Consider the following 21,282-nt stretch of genomic DNA (forward strand, 5'->3'; position numbering starts at 1 on the left):
TTGATGTCCCAATCGACATTCATACCGTGGGGTGAGTAACACCTGAGCTCATGTATCCAATACGTCTCCAACCTGTAGACACTTCATAAACAAGAGTCTCCCCTCCAAGGCAGAACAAACCTGTCAATGACTTGGAACTGTGTGCCCTTGGGGTCTTTAGCATGGTGTTCTAGGTAGTGCCGTGACACTGTATGTTTGGGACAGCCCTTACGAATTTTAGCCACATGTTTGTTCACTCTAATGGCAACATTTCTAATGGTGCATCCCACATACTGCAGCTTACAGGGACAGGTTATAAGATAAACGATAAAGCTGGTATAGCAGGTAGTGAAATGCTTCATGGTGTATGTACGATTAGTGATGGTAGAAGAACAAGTGTCAGACCTACGTCTACCCATGACGTTAACAACACACACGTTACATTTCCGACACGGATGGTAGCCATTGGCTTCAGGAAAAAAAGGGGGCCTTCTTAGGGGGGTCAATAGTGTTAGGAGCTATATCTTTCTGAATAGACCGTGCACCCCTAAAAATGACTCCCGCGTTCTCCGATAAGGAAGGTCCAAGGATTTTGTCATTGCGTAGGACCTTACAATGCCTGTTTAAGATCTTTTTGACTTCGCAATTTTGGGTAGAATATGATATAAAAAATGACCACTTAAACGTGTCATTTCTACCAACTTTAGGCTTATCTTCCAGGAGGGAGGGTCTGCCGATAGCAGATACAGCATTGATGGCATCATCCAATGCAGTGGGCTGATACCCTTTGTCTAAAAATCTCCCCTTTAGGATACTACATTGAGAATGAAAATCTCTTTCGTTGGTACAATTTCTCCTAAGACGGAGAAATTGGCCTCGGGCAGAGGCGTCCCTAGGGGGGGGCCAGAGGGGGCCCTGACCCCCCCAACATCATGCTGTGCCCCACCATGTGCACAGCATGATGTTTTGCTCCCTGAGAGGGAGAGCGCCTCCAGTCAGCTCTGCGGGGGATTCCTCCCCCTCCCTGTGCTCGCCGACACTGCATAATGCGAGCGCTCACACAACCAGATATTCTAGCCTGGACCGTGTTTAAGTGTGTGCACTGCAGACTGCAGTACACTGTAATCACTGAACTACATTATCTCCATCCCTTCTGTCCCCCCCCGATCTGTCTCCCTCCCCCTCTCCTGTTCTTTCAAAACATTCACAATTTACTTTCACTTTCAGTTAGGCAGATAATATACGGTGCAAATTTCTTTCCTGCATCCACAGATTGCAGGAAAGAAACTTGCATGATTCCCCCATCAACAGACAGTGGTGACAGGGGAATATCCCTCCTGCCCAGCAATTATATTCTCCCGACAAACAGTGATTATCACTAGTGGCTATACAGCAACCACTAGTGATAATTATAAGAGTTATAAGAGAATCTGCTCATTAATGGTTCAAATCTCAGCCAGTTTCTGCTGAACCAGCTGAGATTTAAACTGTCTATGGCTGGTCTTAGCTCTTAGGCAGCCCATACATTGATTAGCACTGTGGAGTGTCGGCTTCCTGGCGTGATCGGGCATGTGGGATTTCAAACACACCCGAGCCCATCTCTATTAGTTGTAGACAGTTGAGCTCCCTGCTGGTTGCTTAGCAGCAGTGGACCCTTCTCTGACATGCTGATCGGGATGCAATCCAGGTGATGCTCTTAGTCAAATCCTAGTCATAAATATCAGTGATTTTATTGATCAAAGCCCACGATTTATAGGCATAGAGCCCACATGGCTGCTGATCATACGGTTGATTATATTTATGTGGTTGTACTCTTGATGCTAATAAATACTGTGTTTATTAGATCTGACTGGGAGCATCACCTGGATCACATGCCGATCAGCATGTCAACAGAGAAGGTTATACAGCATTACTGCTGCTAGGTGACCAGCTGGGGGCTCGGCTCTCTATAACCAATAGTGCCAGCCTTCCCCTGCATGCACCCATAATGTCACCAGCACTAGGTCCTAATAGACTGCCGCCGCTGCCAAGGAGACAGATGCCAGACCAGCTCTGTAAATAGCAGGGACAATGGGGGGCCCCAGTATAGTAGGAAGGGAGCTCACTGCAGAACATGTGAAAGGGCCCATAGTGGGATCGTAGTAAAGGGCCCCAGGATATATATATATATATATATATATATATATATATATATATATATATATATATATAATTGCATTTTATAGTTGGCCCCCCTACTTTTGTCCCTGTCCCCCCATGTGCCCCCCCTAAATATGAAAGCTGGAGACGCCACTGGCCTCGGGGGACAGATTCCAACCACTGGTGATGATGGCAACTATCGACCGGAATGTAACCATTCCGGTCGGTAGGTTTGAAATATGTTTTAAATTCAAAATGTTCGCGTATGGCGCGTCTTAATTTTCACCACAGTATTTTATAATTTAGTGAAAAGGATTCTTTTTCTATTACATTGTTTAAATAGAGGTTCCTGACAAAGTAAAAAAATCTTGATGCAATAAACAAATTTATGTGATACTTATAGACATTCAAAACCTGAAAACGGGTCGGTTCTGACCCTAACACAAGAGGAGGGTTAAATTAAAAATGCCTGCGCCTATTGCACTCTTTTTCTTTTTAGAATAAGAATAGGGATCATAATGGCGTTGGGGTGTATGACTCTCATTATGATCCCTATTCTTATTCTAACAGGGATGATGATGAATACTCTAGAATACCATACAACATCACGATGACCCCGGACAATCTCAGTTGCAGCCTTTGTCTTAGGAAGAATCTTATCATCCACCCCACTGACAAAGGGGGGGATAGTAATATTAGACAAAGAGTCCTATGTTTGGGAGATGAACAGGCTCCTGGAGGACAGGACCACATATACCATCCTACCGGGTGATCCCACCTCAAAATATAAAAAAAGCCTTGATCCAAATCATCAAAGAAGGCTCAGCTCTTAACATCCTAAACAAAAAAGATCTTGAATATTTGGTCCCATTAGCACCTCGTATCCCCATTGTCTATTATTTGCCCAAGGTGCATAAGGACCCAGTCAATCCCCCTGGACATCCCATCGTCAGTGGGATTGACTCGGTCACTTCAAGAATAGGTAAATACATTGGCCATAATCTTCAGCCTTTGGTCAAGTTAATTCCATCCTATTTGAAGGACACTGGGGATACGATAAAACTGTTAGAGAAGATTCAATATCAGGGTGATATTCTACTGGTTACAGCAGACGTATCAGCACTATATACGTGCATCCCACACCAACTGGGTCTTGCTGCGGTAGAACTTTTTCTTTCAAGAAATTCACCTTTGTCTATAGTCCAGAGAAACTTTATTATGGAATTATTGAGTTTCGCTACCAGACACAACTACTTCTGGTTTCAGGGAACTTTTTTCTCCCAAATCAAGGGCGTGGCTATGGGGGCTAAATATGCCCCCAGCCTCGCGAATTTTTTCGTGGCCCAGTGGGAAGAGGATGTCGTCTATGCCCTGAAGAGACTTGAATTGGTCCTATGGGCACGATATATAGACGACATCCTCTTCCTCTGGAAAGGCGATAGGGAATCGTTAGATTCCTTTATGGCCTGCCTGAACAACAATGATCGCGGCATCATTTTGACCTACGAAGCCAGCCATACGTCCATTAATTTTTTTGGATTTTTTAGAGATCTCAGCCACTGGCGAACATTTTGAATTTAAAACATATTTCAAACCTACCGACCGGAATGGTTACATTCCGGTCGATAGTTGCCATCATCACCAGTGGTTGTAATCTGTCCCCCGAGGCCAATTGCTCCGTCTTAGGAGAAATTGTACCAACGAAAGAGATTTTCATTCTCAATGTAGTATCCTAAAGGGGAGATTTTTAGACAAAGGGTATCAGCCCACTGCATTGGATGATGCCATCAATGCTGTATCTGCTATCGGCAGACCCTCCCTCTTGGAAGATAAGCCAAAAGTTGGTAGAAATTACAAGTTTAAGTGGTCATTTTTTACATCATATTCTACCCAACACTGAAAAGTCAAAAAGATCTTAAACAGGCATTGGAAGGTCCTACGCAGTGACAAAATCCTTGGACCTTCCTTACCGGAGAAGGCGGGAGTCATTTTTAGGGGTGCACGTTCTATTCAGAGCGATATATCTCCTAACACTATTGACTCCCCTAAGAAGGCCTCCTTTTTCCTGAAGCCAATGGCTACCATCCGTGTCGGAAATGTAACGTGTGTGTTGTTAACGTCATGGGTAGACGTAGGACTGACACTTTTTCTTCTACCATCACTAATCGTACATACACCATGAAGCATTTCACTACCTGCTATACCAGCTTTATCATTTATCTTATAACCTGTCCCTGTAAGCTGCAGTATGTGGGACACACCATTAGAAATGTTGCCATTAGAGTGAACGAACATGTGGCTAAAATTCGTAAGGGCTGTCCCAAACATACGGTGTCACGGCATTACCTAGAACACCATGCTAAAGATATAAAGGGATTGGTTCTGAGGTCCCCAAACCAGAGAGCCAAAGGGGGTGGGGCCATTGTTGGACTATTGCGGTACTGGTAATATAGATATAAAGGGCCAGATTCACAAAAGGGTTACGCCGTCGTATCCCTGTTTCTATCTATGCGGCTGATTCATAGAATCAGTTACGCATAGATATCCCTAAGATCCGGCAGGTGTAATAGTTTTACACTGTCGGATCTTAGGATGCAGTACCGCGGCCGCCACTGGGGAAATTTCTCGTTGTAAACCAGCGTCGGGTATGCAAATTAGCACTTACGGAGATCCACAAGGGTTTTTCCCTTCGTGAAGTCGCCGTAAGTGTTAGTTTGCCGTCGCAAAGATAGGGTACCTTTTACAAAGTGTAAAGTTAGTACACCATGTAAAAGTATACCCGTCTTTCCCGCGTCGCTGTCAATTTTTTTTAAAAATTTTTATTTTTCCTGCCGCAACTCTTTTTTACCCATCGCGATTCACAAAACCTTGGCGCAACGTAACTTCGCGCAAAGCACGTCGGGAAAATAGCGTCGGGAGCATGCGCAGTACGTCCGGCGCGGGAGCGCGCCTAATTTAAATGGGACTCGCCCCATTTGAATTGGCCCGCCTTGCGCCGGACTGATTTAGGATACACCGCCGCAAATTTCCAGGTAAGTGCTTTGTGGATCGGGCACTAACTTGGGCAATTTGCGGCGGTGTAACTTAAATCGGAAAAGTTACGTTGCGCCCGCTGGTTGTGAATCTGCCCCATTGTGTACAAACACAGGTATACAATTATATAGAAAGCATTTTTATTAGATACAACATCAATAAAACACAGCAGGGGGTGAAGAATAAAATGACATTCAGCTTGACTAGTTTTGCGGCTTTGGCCGCTTCATCAGAAGCATGTCTAAAATTAGAATAACAAACAATAAACAGTTATACTTTGAACAAAATATAAAAAGGGTAGATTGGGGAACAAGGGGCTCAGCTGCTCACCTAAAAACCCCACAAGCGAGCGAGACGGGTGCCACCGCACAGGGTCCCGTATGGCGACCAGGGGGCGCGCATATGTCTGGATGGACCTACTAATTGGGTACATAAAGTAGAAATGGTAATTAGTATGGCAAGCCCAGGCCTTGGGTGAGGAGGGGAGTGCACACACGTGTAATGGTGACCGTGATTAAAAAAAGGGGAGGTGAAAGAAGGTGATGTGAAAGTGTAGGTGGTGGGTGGGAGGGGGGGGCGACTGAGAAGTGAAGGACAGAATAAACCAAAAAAGGGAAGGGGAAGGGATGAAAAAGAGGAGATTTGAAATTAAAATAAGATGAAAAAAAGGGGGGGTAAAAATTGTGTACCTAGGATACAAGGATGTATTGCGTGTAGGGGGCCCCGGGATCAGGAGCCCAAGCTGAGACAGGTGTATGAAGCCACATATAACCTCCACAGGGAGAGTCCATGATAATGAACCAAGAGGGAGGGGGACCACATTGGATCCCAGGGTGGCGTCAGGGTAATGAAGCCTACCAGTGGCACCTGAATAAAAACACATAGAGTGATTACAACCGGTGAATGGATATGAGAAGGGTGAGGGGAGGGGGGATATGGGGGGGAGGGGCAGGAGTGATCTGAGCACATCAGTGAAGGAGAGGGAGCATGAGCTGTTTACTTACTGTGGGCTGGGTAAGATCCCGGGGTCCAGCATCCATTGCGCTATAAGCAGAGGAGACTGCTTTTATACCCCCTGTCCGGCGTAGCTGACACACGTCGGAAGGACGTTGATGTGCAGCATTGCCGGGTCTGGGCGTCAGCATGACGACAGCGCGTTGGTTGTGCGCATGCGCCGTGCAGTATGATCCCGCGATGTGAGGGCGTCAGCATGACGGCAGCGCGTTGGTTGTGCGCATGCGCCATGCAGTAATGTCCCGCGATGTAAGGGCGGAAGCCCACACCGCGAGGTCTCCGAATGGAACACACCCCCAGGGGCGGGGGTGGTCTCCCCATGGAGACAGGGGCTCGGTCACCGCAAGGAGGAGTCCGGGAACGCCCCGACTAACCCGCAGAAGGTGGGAGTGGTGGGCACCTGAATCCAGGTTAAAAACATAGATTATATGTAAGACATAGGTAAAATTATAATATAATAGTTAAACATCGAGTACATAGGATATAAATAAAGTATAGCTACAGTAAACATTGTAATGAGGTGCCCAATGGGTAATGAGCACCAGGGTGGACTAATGCCACGTATTGTAAACACTGAGGGCCTGTGTAAGATATAGGCAAAGAGCCTTGGATGGCAATATTATGTGTCCCACTGCGGCAAGAATTAACCCAGGGGGATAACACCACTCAGACAGAGCTGGTGACATACACTTAAGATGGTCAGAGATACTCAATGTGTCCTCTTCCTTTTTTGGTTTATTCTGTCCTTCCCTTCTCAGTCGCCCCCCCCCCTTCCCCTCCCACCCACCACCTACACTTTCACATCACCTTCTTTCACCTCCCCTTTTTTTAATCACGGTCACCATTACACGTGTGTGCACTCCCCTCATCACCCAAGGCCTGGGCTTGCCATACTAATTACCATTTCTACTTTATGTACCCAATTAGTTGGTCCATCCAGACATATGCCGCCATACGGGACCCTGTGCGGTGGCACCCGTCTCACTCGCTTGTGGGGTTTTTAGGTGAGCAGCTGAGCCCCTTGTTCCCCAATCTACTCTTTTTATAAGTTGTTCAAAGTATAACTGTTTATTGTTTGTTATTCTAATTTTAGACATGCTTCTGATGAAGCAGCCAAAGCCGCGAAACTAGTCAAGCTGAATGTCATTTTATTCTTCACTCCCTGCTGTGTTTTATTGATGTTGTATCTAATAAAAATGCTTTCTATATAATTGTATACCTGTGTTTGTACACTTTATATCAATATTACCAGTACCGCAATAGTCCAACAATGGCCCCACCCCCTTTGGCTCTCTGGTTTGGGGACCTCAGAACCAATCCCTTTATATCGAAATTCAGGATGATGGTACATTTTTAAGTGTTTACTGATTTTTAACCTCAGAGGCTCCTTTTTCAAACCATGCTAAAGACCCCACTGGCACACAGTTTCAATACATTGAAAGGTTTGTTTTCCGCATTGGAGGGGAGACTCTTGTTTACGAGGTGTCTCCAGGTTGGAGACTTATTGTATACACAAGCTCAGGTGTTACTCACCCCACGGTATGAATGTCGATTGGGACATCAATTGCTTCATTAACCGGGCGTGAGTACCCTGGGCTCGTGTCCCAGTATGTGGCCATACCGTTGAGACTTGTTTTTTTGTACGTGCCTTTTGGTTGGACTATTAGAATATCTTTATCATTGAGTTATTTTCTTCAATCTGCCTAACTATGGGGTATATTTGGAGGTACATCGCATAATTCATCTACATTTCTTTTTGGAGTTTTTTTTGTACGCCTATATATTTTTGCGGATATATATACATTTTTTTCATGCAATCCAATTAGCATTCATTGGATTGTGAATATTTTGAACATTTGTCTTTGGATATTGTTAATATTGTGCCTCTGTACGTGCGCCTTCCCTTGTGGGCGGGGCGGTGCACGTTAAACATAGACACGATGTTGTTTTTTATCAATTCTCATTTTTTTTTATATACATTTTTTTCAGCTTCCTGTATTTATTATTAAATCGCAATCTATCTGCCCCTTGGCCAATAAGGTGCTATATTGTTGTTTGGTTAACTATTCGCCCCTCGGTTAATAAGTTGCCACAATGCTGCCCATCTGTCTGCATATGGCTTTAGGAGGGGCGGACCTATCTGACATACTCGATTGTGACTGTGTGACTTCAGGTTGCCGTCACATGATCCATGGTGTGTCGGGATTCGATTCCCCCACGCTCTGGACCATGTGACTTTAGGTGGCGGTCACGTGACTTTTCGCACTGGAGCGCGATTGGCCCATCGCATGTCACATGGTTGATCGTGCTGTATGGTGAGTGGCTAGCGTCCCAGACCGTTCCGAGCGCCGTGACGTCATCGCGTATGGAATGTGTCGATCGCGATGAGCACAAAGATAGGCGTTGGTCATGTATCAATGATGGGGATATGCCTGGGAGTTAGCTCCCCCACGGATGTCCATTCATGCAGGAACGCCTATGACGTCATTGAATGGCGCCATGGCGGAGATCCATGCGCAGCAATGTGTGCAGCATAGTGATATTCTACACTGCTGGTCTATAAGGTGTCCCCATGCAATGCTCTTTCTAGTGGTCTCACCTCTACAGGGGTCATTGTATTAATGAGGTTTGGCTCTTGTATAAGACCATTGGATATATATTGATGCAGATGTTTGTCAATGCTGTTCAGTGTGTATGGGGGTCTACAGACATCCCAGTACATTTGATGAACTGTCTGTTTTATATATGAGGTGTTGCATTTAGGGGGATATTGGTGAAAAAAGACCCCCAACCAATATATAAGTAAAAATCTAATACCATTAATGTATATCTGGAAACGATTCCCCTTGTCAGCGGCTGGTAGATGCAGTCTAATTAAGATGATTTGGCAGCCACAACTGCTGTACATACTGCATAATTCTCCAGTTTGGATTTGCAGAAAATGGTTTAATAAAATCGAAAGCCTTTTCAGAGAGCTAATATGGAAAGGGAGACAAGCCAGGATCCGACTTCGTACAATGCAGCTGCCGGTAATGGAAGGAGGCCTGGCAATTCCTCATCCCAAGAGTTACTGTTTATCGGCACAATTGCAACATCTAATGGGATGCGATATCCCAATAGGAGGCACCCCCCCCCCAATGGGAGAATAATGCTGAATGGAGCACTACATAATACAATTATTGAAGTATTAGAGGCGGACACCTTTAGCTATAGGAACCCAATAATGAAAATGATAACCAAAATATGGAAAACAGTTAAAAAACTGATGGGATATACTGGGCTCACTGAATACACCCCCTTTGGAATAATAGCAACTTGCAGGAAATCCTCCAGATAGGAAAGGTTAGGGAATGGGAAATACATGGTATTAAACGGCTGAGACAACTGTATGAGGGTGACAGATATAGGAAATTTCTGGACTTGAGACAGGAATTTAATATACCGCAACACCCATTTTTAACTTACCTCCAGCTGGGGCATGCCCTTGAAGCCCAATTCAGGACACAAACCTTAGAATGGAACAAAATGCCTCTCTTTCAAAAATTACTTAAGGTAGGCTCAACTAAGGGTCTTATATCTGAAATATACGGACAGATAAGCAAAAAAGTCAACACTGGGATTAAACTCCTTAAAGTAAGAGAGAGATGGTAGGAGGATATAGGGGAAATACCACAGGAGCAGTGCAGCAGAATCCTTGAGATGGGGCCGAAGGTATCAGTTTCACCCCCGCAGAAAGTCTCCCACCTGATGTTGATAAATAGAGCTTATTACACTCCCAAGCTGCTGTTCAAGTATGGTAGAAGACCACATGATAAATACCCTAGATGCCAGGGGTCTGTAGACCTTATACACATGGTGTGGCATTGTCCAAAGTTGTTACGGTATTGGGAGGGAGTGCTTAATATCGTGAGTGACACTTTTTGAACACCTGTGGACATGGAGGCCACACTATGTGTATTGGGATATAGGAAGGAACAGGCGGAGCAGAAGAGTACCACAGTTGTAATATTAAGATGCTTGTTCCAAGCTAGAAAATTAATAGCCATGAGATGGCAGGCGACAACGCCCCTGGCAGTAAGGGACTGGATCAGGGTAATAAATGAGACGATCTGTAAAGAAAGAGCAGTTTATATAAAAAGAGGTAAATTAAGGAATTTGAGAAGATGTGGAGGCCGTGGCTGGAAAAAATGGGTGTAAGAGGTATAGTAGGGGTGGAGAATAACCAAAATAGAATATCTGACTGAAAAGTCACATATTTGATAATTCAGCAGAGTCAAGGTTATTTTTGCCGCCTGATTAGGCTAGGGGAGGGGAGACAACCGGGCGACTGAACTGCAGTAATAGGCGGGGAGGAAACGAGGGGTGGAAGTAATGAGTAACGGTATGTTTATAATATCGAAATTAGGTAGAACAATATACAGGTTCCCTGGGTCGGTTGTCTCTTTTCCATTAGGTGTTTTCTTTTCAGTATGTCATTCAATGTGTCTGTACTTTTTGTATAATTACTAAGTCTATGATGTAGATAAGGAATCATTTTTTCCTTTTTTTAATGAATTGTTAATATTTGAATGAGAAAAAAAGGATAAAGAATAAATATATTTAAAATATATAAAAAAAAAAAATATTTACCTGATGCAGAAAAAAACTCCCTTAAAAGAAACATTGCATACACACAGGCCATGCAAAGTAATGCTTTACAAATCTTTAGCCAAAGAGCTGCTAAAAATTAAGAGGACATCCATATGTTAACAGCAGAAATACACAATGTGGAACTTAAACAAAGCTATTATGCATAGGTCGATGACCTAGAAATTAAATGATGCCAATACAATTTAAAGATTAACTTCATTATGTTCATGTCTTAAACTACTGAACCTCCCTTTATTTTTAAAAATATATTACCTTCAATCTGTTCATATATGAGGGGTCCTCTTCTTTGTCTGGCTGGTAGGTCCTAAAATTAAATCCACATGATGTAGCTCCCATCTCTGCAGCATTCAGTATTGATATCATATTTGTAAAAAATCAGTCAATGAAATGCTACATTTCTAATGTTTTACTTTATTCTTCTTCTATGAATTAAAAAAGAAATGGAATTGTAATTTTATTATACCAGCATTTTTTTAATTATATATCTAAGGCCCCGTACACACGAACGGACATGTCCGCTGAAACTGGTTCGCGGACCAGTTTCCGCTGACATGTCCGACCGTGTGTACGGCCTAGCGGACAGGTTTCCTGGCCTAGCGGACAGGTTTCCAGCGGACAAAAGTTTCTTAGCATGCTTAGAAACTTGTCCGCTGGAAACCTGTCCGTCGGACATGTCCGATGGTTAGTACGACTCATCGGACATGTCCGCTGGTTATGACGTATAACCAGCGGCCCGAAATCCTCGACGCATGCGTGGAAGCATTGAACTTCCGTGTTAGAGAACGTCGGTGTCTTCTACGTCACCGCATTCTCTGTTCGCAGGGATTTTTGTCTGATGGTGTGTACGCACATCAGACCAAAAGCTCCCAGCAGACATGTCCGATGTAAACGGTCCGCGGACCGTTTTCATCGGACATGTCTCCTCGTGTGTACAAGGCCTAAGATCTAAGGATCTAATTGTTGATATTGCTATTTTGCAAGAGACTTTCAATCAGTAAGAAAGATGGAGTTATCATTCTGTTTAACAGGAAAGTACATTATAAATATGTTGACACCATTTCACATAAAGAGTAGATACATTATTAAAATTTGAATTTTTGAGAGGAAGAACATAGCAGGGGCATCGATGCCCTGAACTCCACAAATAGATTTTTTACTGTTTTGATGTTTATGATAAAAAAAAAATCTTATCAATAGTTAGGCTCTGCGCTGGATTTCCTATACCTCTCACCTATAGCTGCCATTTCATAGGTGTGATATTCATACTAATAAGAAATATGAGTTTAATTGTTCACTCTACCTAATTATAAACTACCACATAAATGTAACCAGTCTTGTTATACAAATATGAACCATGATTTATGTGCATAAGATCAAATATCGTTATCATGTTAGTAAATAAACGTTTAAACACTGCTCTTTTTTGTGTTGTTTCTTTCAAAAACACATTCACTTCATTTGTGCGAATCTTCAAATAACCCACAATAACCACAAGCCACCTAAAGTCACTCTTCATTTTCACTGACTTGTGTCCAATAAACAATAAAACCTATTTATGTGCCCTGTCACCTCCATGTTCCCCTTCTCCAGGGTTGACTCGCCAGATATTGTTGACCTTTAATACCAAAAGGTCACCATGTGCTTGTTATTTAACCACTTAAGACCCGGACCAAAATGCAGGTAAAGGACCAGGCCCCTTTTTGGGATTCGGCACTGCGTCGCTTTAACTGACAATTGCGCGGTCGTGCAAAGTGGCTCCCAAACAACATTGGCGTCCTTTTTTTTCCCACAAATAGAGCTTTCTTTTGGTGGTATTTGATCACCTCTGTGGTTTTTATTTTTTGCGCTATAAACAAAAATAGAGCGACAATTTTGAAAAAAATTCTATATTTTTAACTTTCTGCTATAATAAATATCCCCCAAAAATCTATAAAAAAAAATGTTTCCTCAGTTTAGGCCGATTGGTAAAAAAAAATCACAATAAGCGTTTATCGATTGGTTTGCGCATTGTCATTTTCATTTTCACAGCAACAAATGCTATAAAAATGAATTGTTTACTGTGAAAATTACAATTGCAGTTTGGGAGTTAACCACTAGGGGGCGCTGAAGGGGTTAAGTGTGACCTCATATGTGTTTCTAACTGTAGGGGCGGGGCTGGATGTGTGACGTCATTGATCGCCTTTCCCTATATCAGGGAACAGACGATCAATGAAAGCGCCACAGTGAAGAACGGGGAGGCTGTGTTTACACACAGCTCTCCTCGTTCTTCAGCTCCGGGGACTGATCGCGGGACTCCGGCGGCGATCGGGTCCGCGGGTCTCGCGGCTGCGGTCACGGAGCTTCGGACCGCGCCTGCGACCCACGGCTGGGCACTTAAAGAGGACGTACAGGTATGTGCTTGTGCCCAGCTGTGCCATTCTGCCGAAGGAGACGGTCCTTAAGTGGTTAATAACATCATTATGCCTGCATTATTACTGCAAACTCATTCAATCTACAGTGTGGCAGTCTGGTTAGTGCCACAAATTCAAGAATCAAAAGAACCCACAAAGCATAAAACCTCCTTTATTATTTTATATAAACAAATAAAATCGTACTCACAACATACTAAATACCTACTAAACACATAGGAACTGGGGTGCAGAAAAATGGCAGCTGGTGCGCTGAACTGATGAGTCAACATTTGAAATATTTGGTTATAGCAGGAGGCAGTTTGTTCACCGAAGGTACAATAATGAGTGACTGCCGGTGAAACATGGTGGAGGTCCCTTGCAAGTTTGGGGCTGCATTTCTGCAGATGGAGTTGGAGATTTGGTCAGGATCAATGGTGTCCTCAATGCTGAGAAATACAGGCAAATATACCATGCCATACTATCAGGGAGGCGTATGATTGGCCCTAAATGTATTCTGCAGCAGGGCAATGACCACAATCATACAGCCAATGTCATTAAGAACTACCGTCAGTATAAAGAAGAACAAGGATCCCTGGAAGTCATGATTTGGCTCCCACAGATCCCTAATCCCAATATCACGTGGGGCAACACAGTGGCTAAGTGGTTTGCAAAGCTGTTAATCACTTTTACTAAACGTATGCAGCATCTTATCTACGGTAGGAAAGAACCGTATGCCATATAAACGGAACATTGAATATCTAATACTTAGCACAATTTTCCTTTCCTGACGTACTCTATGTCACTCTACCACTGGCTATGCTCCCCCCATACCCCCACCTGCAAGACCTAACTCGTAAATTTGACTACCCTCCTCAGGCTGGCGTTCTATAACTCGATTTACGCACCTGGGTGGGAGTCTCTGTTGACATGAAGCACGTCAGGAAAGGAAAATTGCGGTAAGTATTTGATATTCAATTTTCCTGACAGCTCCATGTCAGCCTACCACTGGGAACTATCTAGCTTACCAGGAAAAAAGGAGAGTTCCCCCAGGATGGGGCTTTACCGGTAACAATAATTGGAGAGGGTATAAGGTGTAATAAAATGTATTATATAAAGAAATACAAAAAAAGGAATTATATAGAGCAACACGATTGTTTAAGAACAAGGTACATCAATGGGTGGTGTGTGCATGGCATGTGAGTTCAGGCCCTACGCGTTTCGGAGTTCCGTCCCTTCTTCAGGGGCCAGAGTCCATGCGAAATTTATACTGTATATAGTAAAAATTATAATGAAACAAATTACAAAGTGTATTCATATTCAAGAAAAGAAAAGCAAAAATTAATTAAAATCTGCACAATACATAAACCACATACCCATCACCACGTATATATGGACCGAGAGGATATATATTTTCTGTGCATCGGTCACTATCTACATGGTGACTAATGTCATTACCCCTTATAAGACTAGTGTTTTTGTGCTCCTGACCCTCTTTGCTTGGATTCCCTCTAATTTTCGGGTCCTTTTGGTTGCCCGTGTATCGGTCCTGGTGCAGTCCCGTGTGTGTTTTCTTGTGTTGCCATGGCAGCGCATGATGCCGGTGGACACCGCTCTGCGTGTGTTCGTTTCGCGCGGCGTCCATTTCCGGGTCCTGCGCTTTCGTTGGGCGTCCCCTAGTAACCACAGGCACTCCCCCTTCTCTTGTGTGTTATCATCCCGCCCTCACTAGGCGGCCCGGGGTCCGACCAGGAGCGGTGACGTCACACGTTGGTCACCGCCGCCCACACGCCTGTCCATCACTTTCCCCTCTCATCCCTGTGCTCTCACGGAGATGCCGCTCCTCTGCACCAATCGGACCAAGGGGCGTCAGCTCCCTTGTCCCTCCCCGCATCTATCAACCAGCTACTTAATCACATAGGCTGCCGCACTAGGACAGCGCCGGCTGATCGTGGTTACCAGCCACATATCCTCCTACTAGGTAAGCTTTTTTACTTTCTTTGCCATGGTTGGATACACGCTGGGCTTTGCCCCCCAGGTCCTCCCCTCATGTTAATTAATGGATTATCCTTTGCTTTTTACAGAGTCTTGGATAAATTGGTGTTTTTACACTATAGTCCTCTCTGACCCCTGGGACCGTCCTTGGCTCATCCCCTGCTTCATTGCAGGCATGCAGCATGTATAGGTTTCCCTGTAATTCACGTTGAGCATTGGTTTCTCATGTGCTATATACTGCTTACAAATTTATTACACTTGATTTCAATTACCACCCATACATCTGCCTTTTCTATTTTTCCTTGCTCTCTTAGGAGCTCTGTTTACAAATGATTCTGGATTCCCCGATTGAGTGCTTGGTTATGTTCTAGATGTTTGGGACCATACTTTTACCTCTTGGCTGCTCCCCTATTTCCTTCCAAGCAATTTAAGCCCTATCCCAGGTACACGCCTCCCTAATTTTGGTCTAATTACATAATTGATGTTTATGCATACCTACAACTACCTATGCCTATTTTAGCTATACTGCATTTTTTGCCTTCACAGGAGTCGTGTGTGCATCATCCACACCTTCTTCTGCTCGCCCAGGGTTTGTCTTTAGGAGTTCTGGGACCCTTTATTGCGTCCCCTTTGGCTTGCTCCCTATCCACCTCAGGGATTCGGTACCACGGTGCTCTCCGGTCCTCTCGGTCCATATACGTGGTGATGGGTATGTGGTTTATGTATTGTGCAGATTTTAATTAATTTTTGCTTTTCTTTTCTTGAATATGAATACACTTTGTAATTTGTTTCATTATAATTTTTACTATATACAGTATAAATTTCGCATGGACTCTGGCCCCTGAAGAAGGGACGGAACTCCGAAACGCGTAGGGCCTGAACTCATCCCTGCGGATGCACACACCACCCATTGATGTACCTTGTTCTTAAACAATCGTGTTGCTCTATATAATTCCTTTTTTTGTATTTCTTTATATAATACATTTTATTACACCGTATACCCTCTCCAATTATTGTTACCGGTAAAGCCCCATCCTGGGGGAACTCTCCTTTTTTCCTATATAAACCAGGGGTGTTGGTAACCTTTTAGGGTCTTCCATACAAGATACTTTCCCTTCAATATAGCTTACCAGGGAGGAATAATGCAGAAACAAAATAAAGTTAATTATGGCCTCCACCCTCCCGAGGAGTCCAGAGAGTGCAGGTCTGCACAGGGGAAGCCAGAGAGTGCAGGTGTGCACTGGAGAAGCCAGAGAATTTTCCTTTCCTGACGTGCTCCATGTCAACCTAACACTGGGTATGCTCCCCCCATACCCCCACCTGCAAGACCTAACTCGTAAATTTGACTCCCCTTCTCAGGCTGGCGTTCTATAACTCGATTTACCCACCTGGGTGGGAGTCTGTGTTGACATGGAGCACGTCAGGAAAGAAAATTGCGATAAGTATTTGATATTCAATTTTCCATTTTCCTGACAGCTCCATGTCAGCCTACCACTGTGAACTATCTAGCTTACCAGGGTGCAATAATGCGGAAACAAAATAAAGTTAATTATGGCCTCTGTCTAACAAGATAACCGGTTTGCCAAAGTTAACACTTAAAAATCAAAAATGACAGATCTTTGTGAGAATAAGAAATAAAGGTTTGTATGGATGACCACGTTGCCGCCTTGCATATTGACTTCTTTAGCTATGAATAAGCACTAGTTTCAGTGCAAACTAGTTTCAGTGCGAAACACGTCAGCAGTCAGGTTTTTTACTTTATTTTGCTGTGACTTGTAGTGCTGTCCTTCTTTTATTAAAGGCTACAATTTGTTCAGAGTGCGGCTGTCCAGAGACATATATTTTTTGTTCCTGCTTTGCTAAGTGCATTGCCTGCACCTGAGTTGTCTGCAGCAGAGGATATTCATCTGGGTTTCCACCTGGAGCGGCTACACCCTTTTCCCTTGCATATTGACTTCATTTAGTCTTTAAATGCGCTGCCCAGGAGGTTGAGACGCTTGTTGTGGAGTGTGCCATTTTTTCTTCTGAAAGGGCCAACCCCCTATTTTTATATGAGAGGGGGATCACTTTCACAATCCAAGAAGCAATCGCTCTGCTCAAAGCTCTGATCCCCTTGCATGAATCTCTGGGAACCACAAACAGGCAATCTGATGACCTGAAAATCGGGGGAGCATGGCTATACATCTTCAGTGTCTCCCTGACATCTAAAGGTCTAACTTTTTTTGTCCATCTTCCAGATGAAAAGTAGGCAACACGATTTCTTGACTTATATGGAATCTTGAGGCCACATTTAGAATAGAATCCAGCATCGGGAGCAGAATAACTCTGTCCCCCAGGAAGGACTTATAGGGTTCTTTATACCCTAAAGCCGCCAACTCAAAAACCCTCCTAGGTGAGGCTACTGCCACAAAGAAAGATGGTAATTGCCATAGCGACAACTACATCATGGATTTTTGGAGCAGACAGGTAGCTGAGTACTATTGTGAAGTCCCATGTAGAAACGTGGCGCTCTGGGAGGCCTTAGCTTTACTACGGCCTTAGGAATTTAAGAATCAGAGGTCCACTGCATGCTGCTAAGGGCCGACAAGGAAGGGATGTGTCCTTTGAGTGTGCTTGTGCTCAGGCCCATGTCGAGACCTTTTTAAAGAAAAACAAGGACATGACAAACTCTTCCTTCCTTGGAGAAAATTTCTGAAGTAGCATATTCTTGTAATTTGTGTCAATTATTTTTCTAAACTTTGTTCATGCTGCTCTTCCGTGATCTCATGAGGACTTCTATCATTTTTAGAGAGCAAGCTAAATCTGTGAACCTTCCCTCTTAAAATCCAGGTCGCTAACTTGAGCTTCTCCGGAGCTGGATGGAGAACTTGACCTTGTGCCACTGTCCTAAATTTGTACTAGGTGTCTGTGAGATATAAATAGTTTAGGGCATATCCACTGTTGAAGAAAAACCCCTTGAGAGGGTATCTTCTCCAATGAGCCCCTCAAAACAAGGACAGGAGAGACCATGGTCCCGATAGTTACCAGGCATGTAGACGATGACAGGTGAAGAGAGGAACATCAACACAATTCAGTACCCTTACAACCGGTATGTTCTCTAGCAGCAGGGAAAAGAAAACTTTGAACCATGATTAGTTGGGCTTCTAATTACAGAAGGACTGTGTAAGGGTCAGATGACTTTGTTCTTTATTCAACAACCGCCAACTCAGACATGTATCTTGAGACAGGAAGTGTCACGGAAGCATGAATCAGACGTACAACAACAGATAAATGAAATAGGAAGGCTTTATTAAAAACCAAACAGCAAGGTTAAAGTCCAAACGGATGATCAAACAGTAAGCAGAGTCTTCCACCGGAGCCAGGGTCGATAGCCAGGAAATGGGAGTCAGCCAGCCGGAGTCCGTAGTCAGAGAGAGGTGGTGAAACGAAGCCGGGGATCAGGAGCCAGAAGGATCGTCCGTGGAAGCCGGGTCGGTAACAAAGAGCAAGCAGCACAATCACAGGAACATGTAAACAAGAGGCCCAAGCAAAGACATGCTGCAACAGCCCTCATATATATATGCTGAGCATCCAGCTCCTCCCAGTGGGAAGGAGGAGCCGCAGGGCATGGTAAGTTTAAAAAAACCCCAGGAAGCAAGATTGTCAGTGATAAGAAGCCTGCAAGGAGGTAAGACCATGACAGGAAGCCAGACTGTCCACAATCACAGAACCTTTCTGTCAATTCATCTTCATCTTCTATGAACAAATGCAGTGAATGGGTTCTTCCTTGAAGGCTACATCATCTTCTAATAATAAAGTAATGTATCTGGACAATCCCATAAGGGACACACTGAACAAAAAGGGTGACTCTGGACACCTCTCTCTTCACAAAGGCATAGTTTTGACATCTGCTGTGAAAACATGCTTTTTGCTACATTCTTCTAGTCACTATAGGGAAATTGCATAGCGGTCTTCGGAGGCACTTGAAAAATACTTCCACTGCTTTAATTCTATCTTGAGGCATCTCACTGAAAAAAATGGATAAAGGTCATCTTCATTAGGGATGAGCTTCGTGTTCGAGTCGAACGTATGTTCGACTCAAACATCGTGTAGGGCGGCCTCGTGTAGTGTGTTCCGCCGCTGGTTACTGATCAGACAGAGAGAGAGATTGTCTTTATCTAGCTAGCTAGAGCAGGCAGGCTAGTCAGTTAAATTTACAGTGTGTAGAGGATATATATACATCCCAGGTGTTGTACATATATTTATACACTGTATAGTTTAGTTAGATTAGTTCTTCCTAATCTGTCAGGCAGTTGATTGTGTTAGCAGCAGTGTTCTTCTCACGTGTTGTATTGCCCGTCAGTGCACCTAAACCTACTTGGTGCATACTGCAAGTGTGCTCATTAGTTTGCACCTAAACCCACTTGGTGTATACTGCAAGTGTGCTCATTACTTTGCACCTAAACCCACTTGGTGTATACTGCAAGTTTGCTCATTACTTTGCACCTAAACCCACTTGGTGTATACTGCAAGTTTGCTCATTACTTTGCACCTAAACCCACTTGATGTATACTGCAAATTTGCTCATTACTTTGCACCTAAACCCACTTGGTTTATACTGCAGTTTGCTCATTCCTTTGCACCTAAACCCACTTGGTGTATACTGCAAGTGTGCTCATTACTTTGCACCTAAACCCACTTGGTGTATACTGCAAGTGTGCTCATTACTTTGCACCTAAACCCACTTGGTGTATACTGCAAGTGTGCTTATTACTTTGGACCTAAAGTGGGCTTGGTATATACTATACCTAAAGTGGGCTTGGTGTGTACCAAGTGGGCTTGGTGTATACTGCAAGTTTGCTCATTACTTTGCACCTAAACCTACTTGGTGTTTACTGCACTTGTGCTCTATAGTTTGCACCTAAACCTATTTGGTGTATACTGCAAGTGTTGTCTGTAGTTTGCACCTAAAAAAATGAAAAATTCCTTTAAATATTGTACCTGCTGGGTGTCTATAGTATACCTGTGAAAACGTCTTTGAGAACCCGGGTCTTGCCCGAGGGAACATGTATCAATGGAAAAAAAGTTTTAAAAACGGTTGTTTTTTCAGGAGTCCTGAAGTGGATACCAATGATGAAAAAAACTACAGTTTTTAAAACTTTTTTGTCCATTGATACATGTTCCCTTGGGCAAGACCCGGGTTCTCAAAGACGTTTTCACAGGCATACTATAGACACCCAGCAGGTACAATATTTAAAGGAATTTTTCATTTTTTTTATTTAAGCATCAATAAAATCACTGCTCCTGAAAAAACTACCATTTTTAAAACTTTTTTTTCCATTGATACATGTTCCCTGGGGCAAGACCCGGGTTCTCAAAGACGTTTTACGACAAAAACTTGCATATTATGCTTTAAAATTAGCACTTTTGAATTCGAACTTTCGAGTCCCATAGACGTCAATAGGGTTCTAAATGTTCGCGCGAACGTTCGGTCCGTTCGAACGGGGGGGGTGTTCGGCTCATCCCTAATCTTCATCTGCATCCTATTCTTTGGAAGAGTCTGAAGAAGCTTGGTTGACCTGAGAAAGCTCTTGAGAACAGTTACTGGTTTTGGAAGGAAAACTGAACCTTGCAAGCATAGATGACTCTTGCACAAGGGAAGTTTGAACAACACAGTGTTTTGACCATCTGCTTAATAAATTGTGACAACCTTTGGTCCTCATCACGTCCGTCATTGACTGCTTGGACAAGGCAGGATTCATTCAGTCATGTTTATCCATGTCTCTCTCTCTCTGGAAGAGTCTGAAGAGGGCTGCTTGCAGATAGGCACCTTCCTTCTTTGGTAGCTGTGGTAGTGTGGTACTCCACCAGTGTATGAATACAGAATACAGGAGGGGCTCCAGTATATTTGCTTGTTTGGGAGGAAACTGGCTTTTCAGTTTCTTCATTATTTAATAAACTCCACTTTGGGACCTGGAGCCCGGGGATTTCTTAGAGATTCGGGTGGGATGAATGAATGAATGAATGGCAAACTTATATAGCGCGGCAAATGCGAACTAAATCGCCTCTGGGCGCTTGTTGTTCCTGTCTCTTGACATCAAAAGAG

This window comes from Rana temporaria, chromosome 1, assembly GCF_905171775.1.
Source record: "Rana temporaria chromosome 1, aRanTem1.1, whole genome shotgun sequence".
In the NCBI taxonomy this organism is placed as follows: domain Eukaryota; kingdom Metazoa; phylum Chordata; class Amphibia; order Anura; family Ranidae; genus Rana; species Rana temporaria.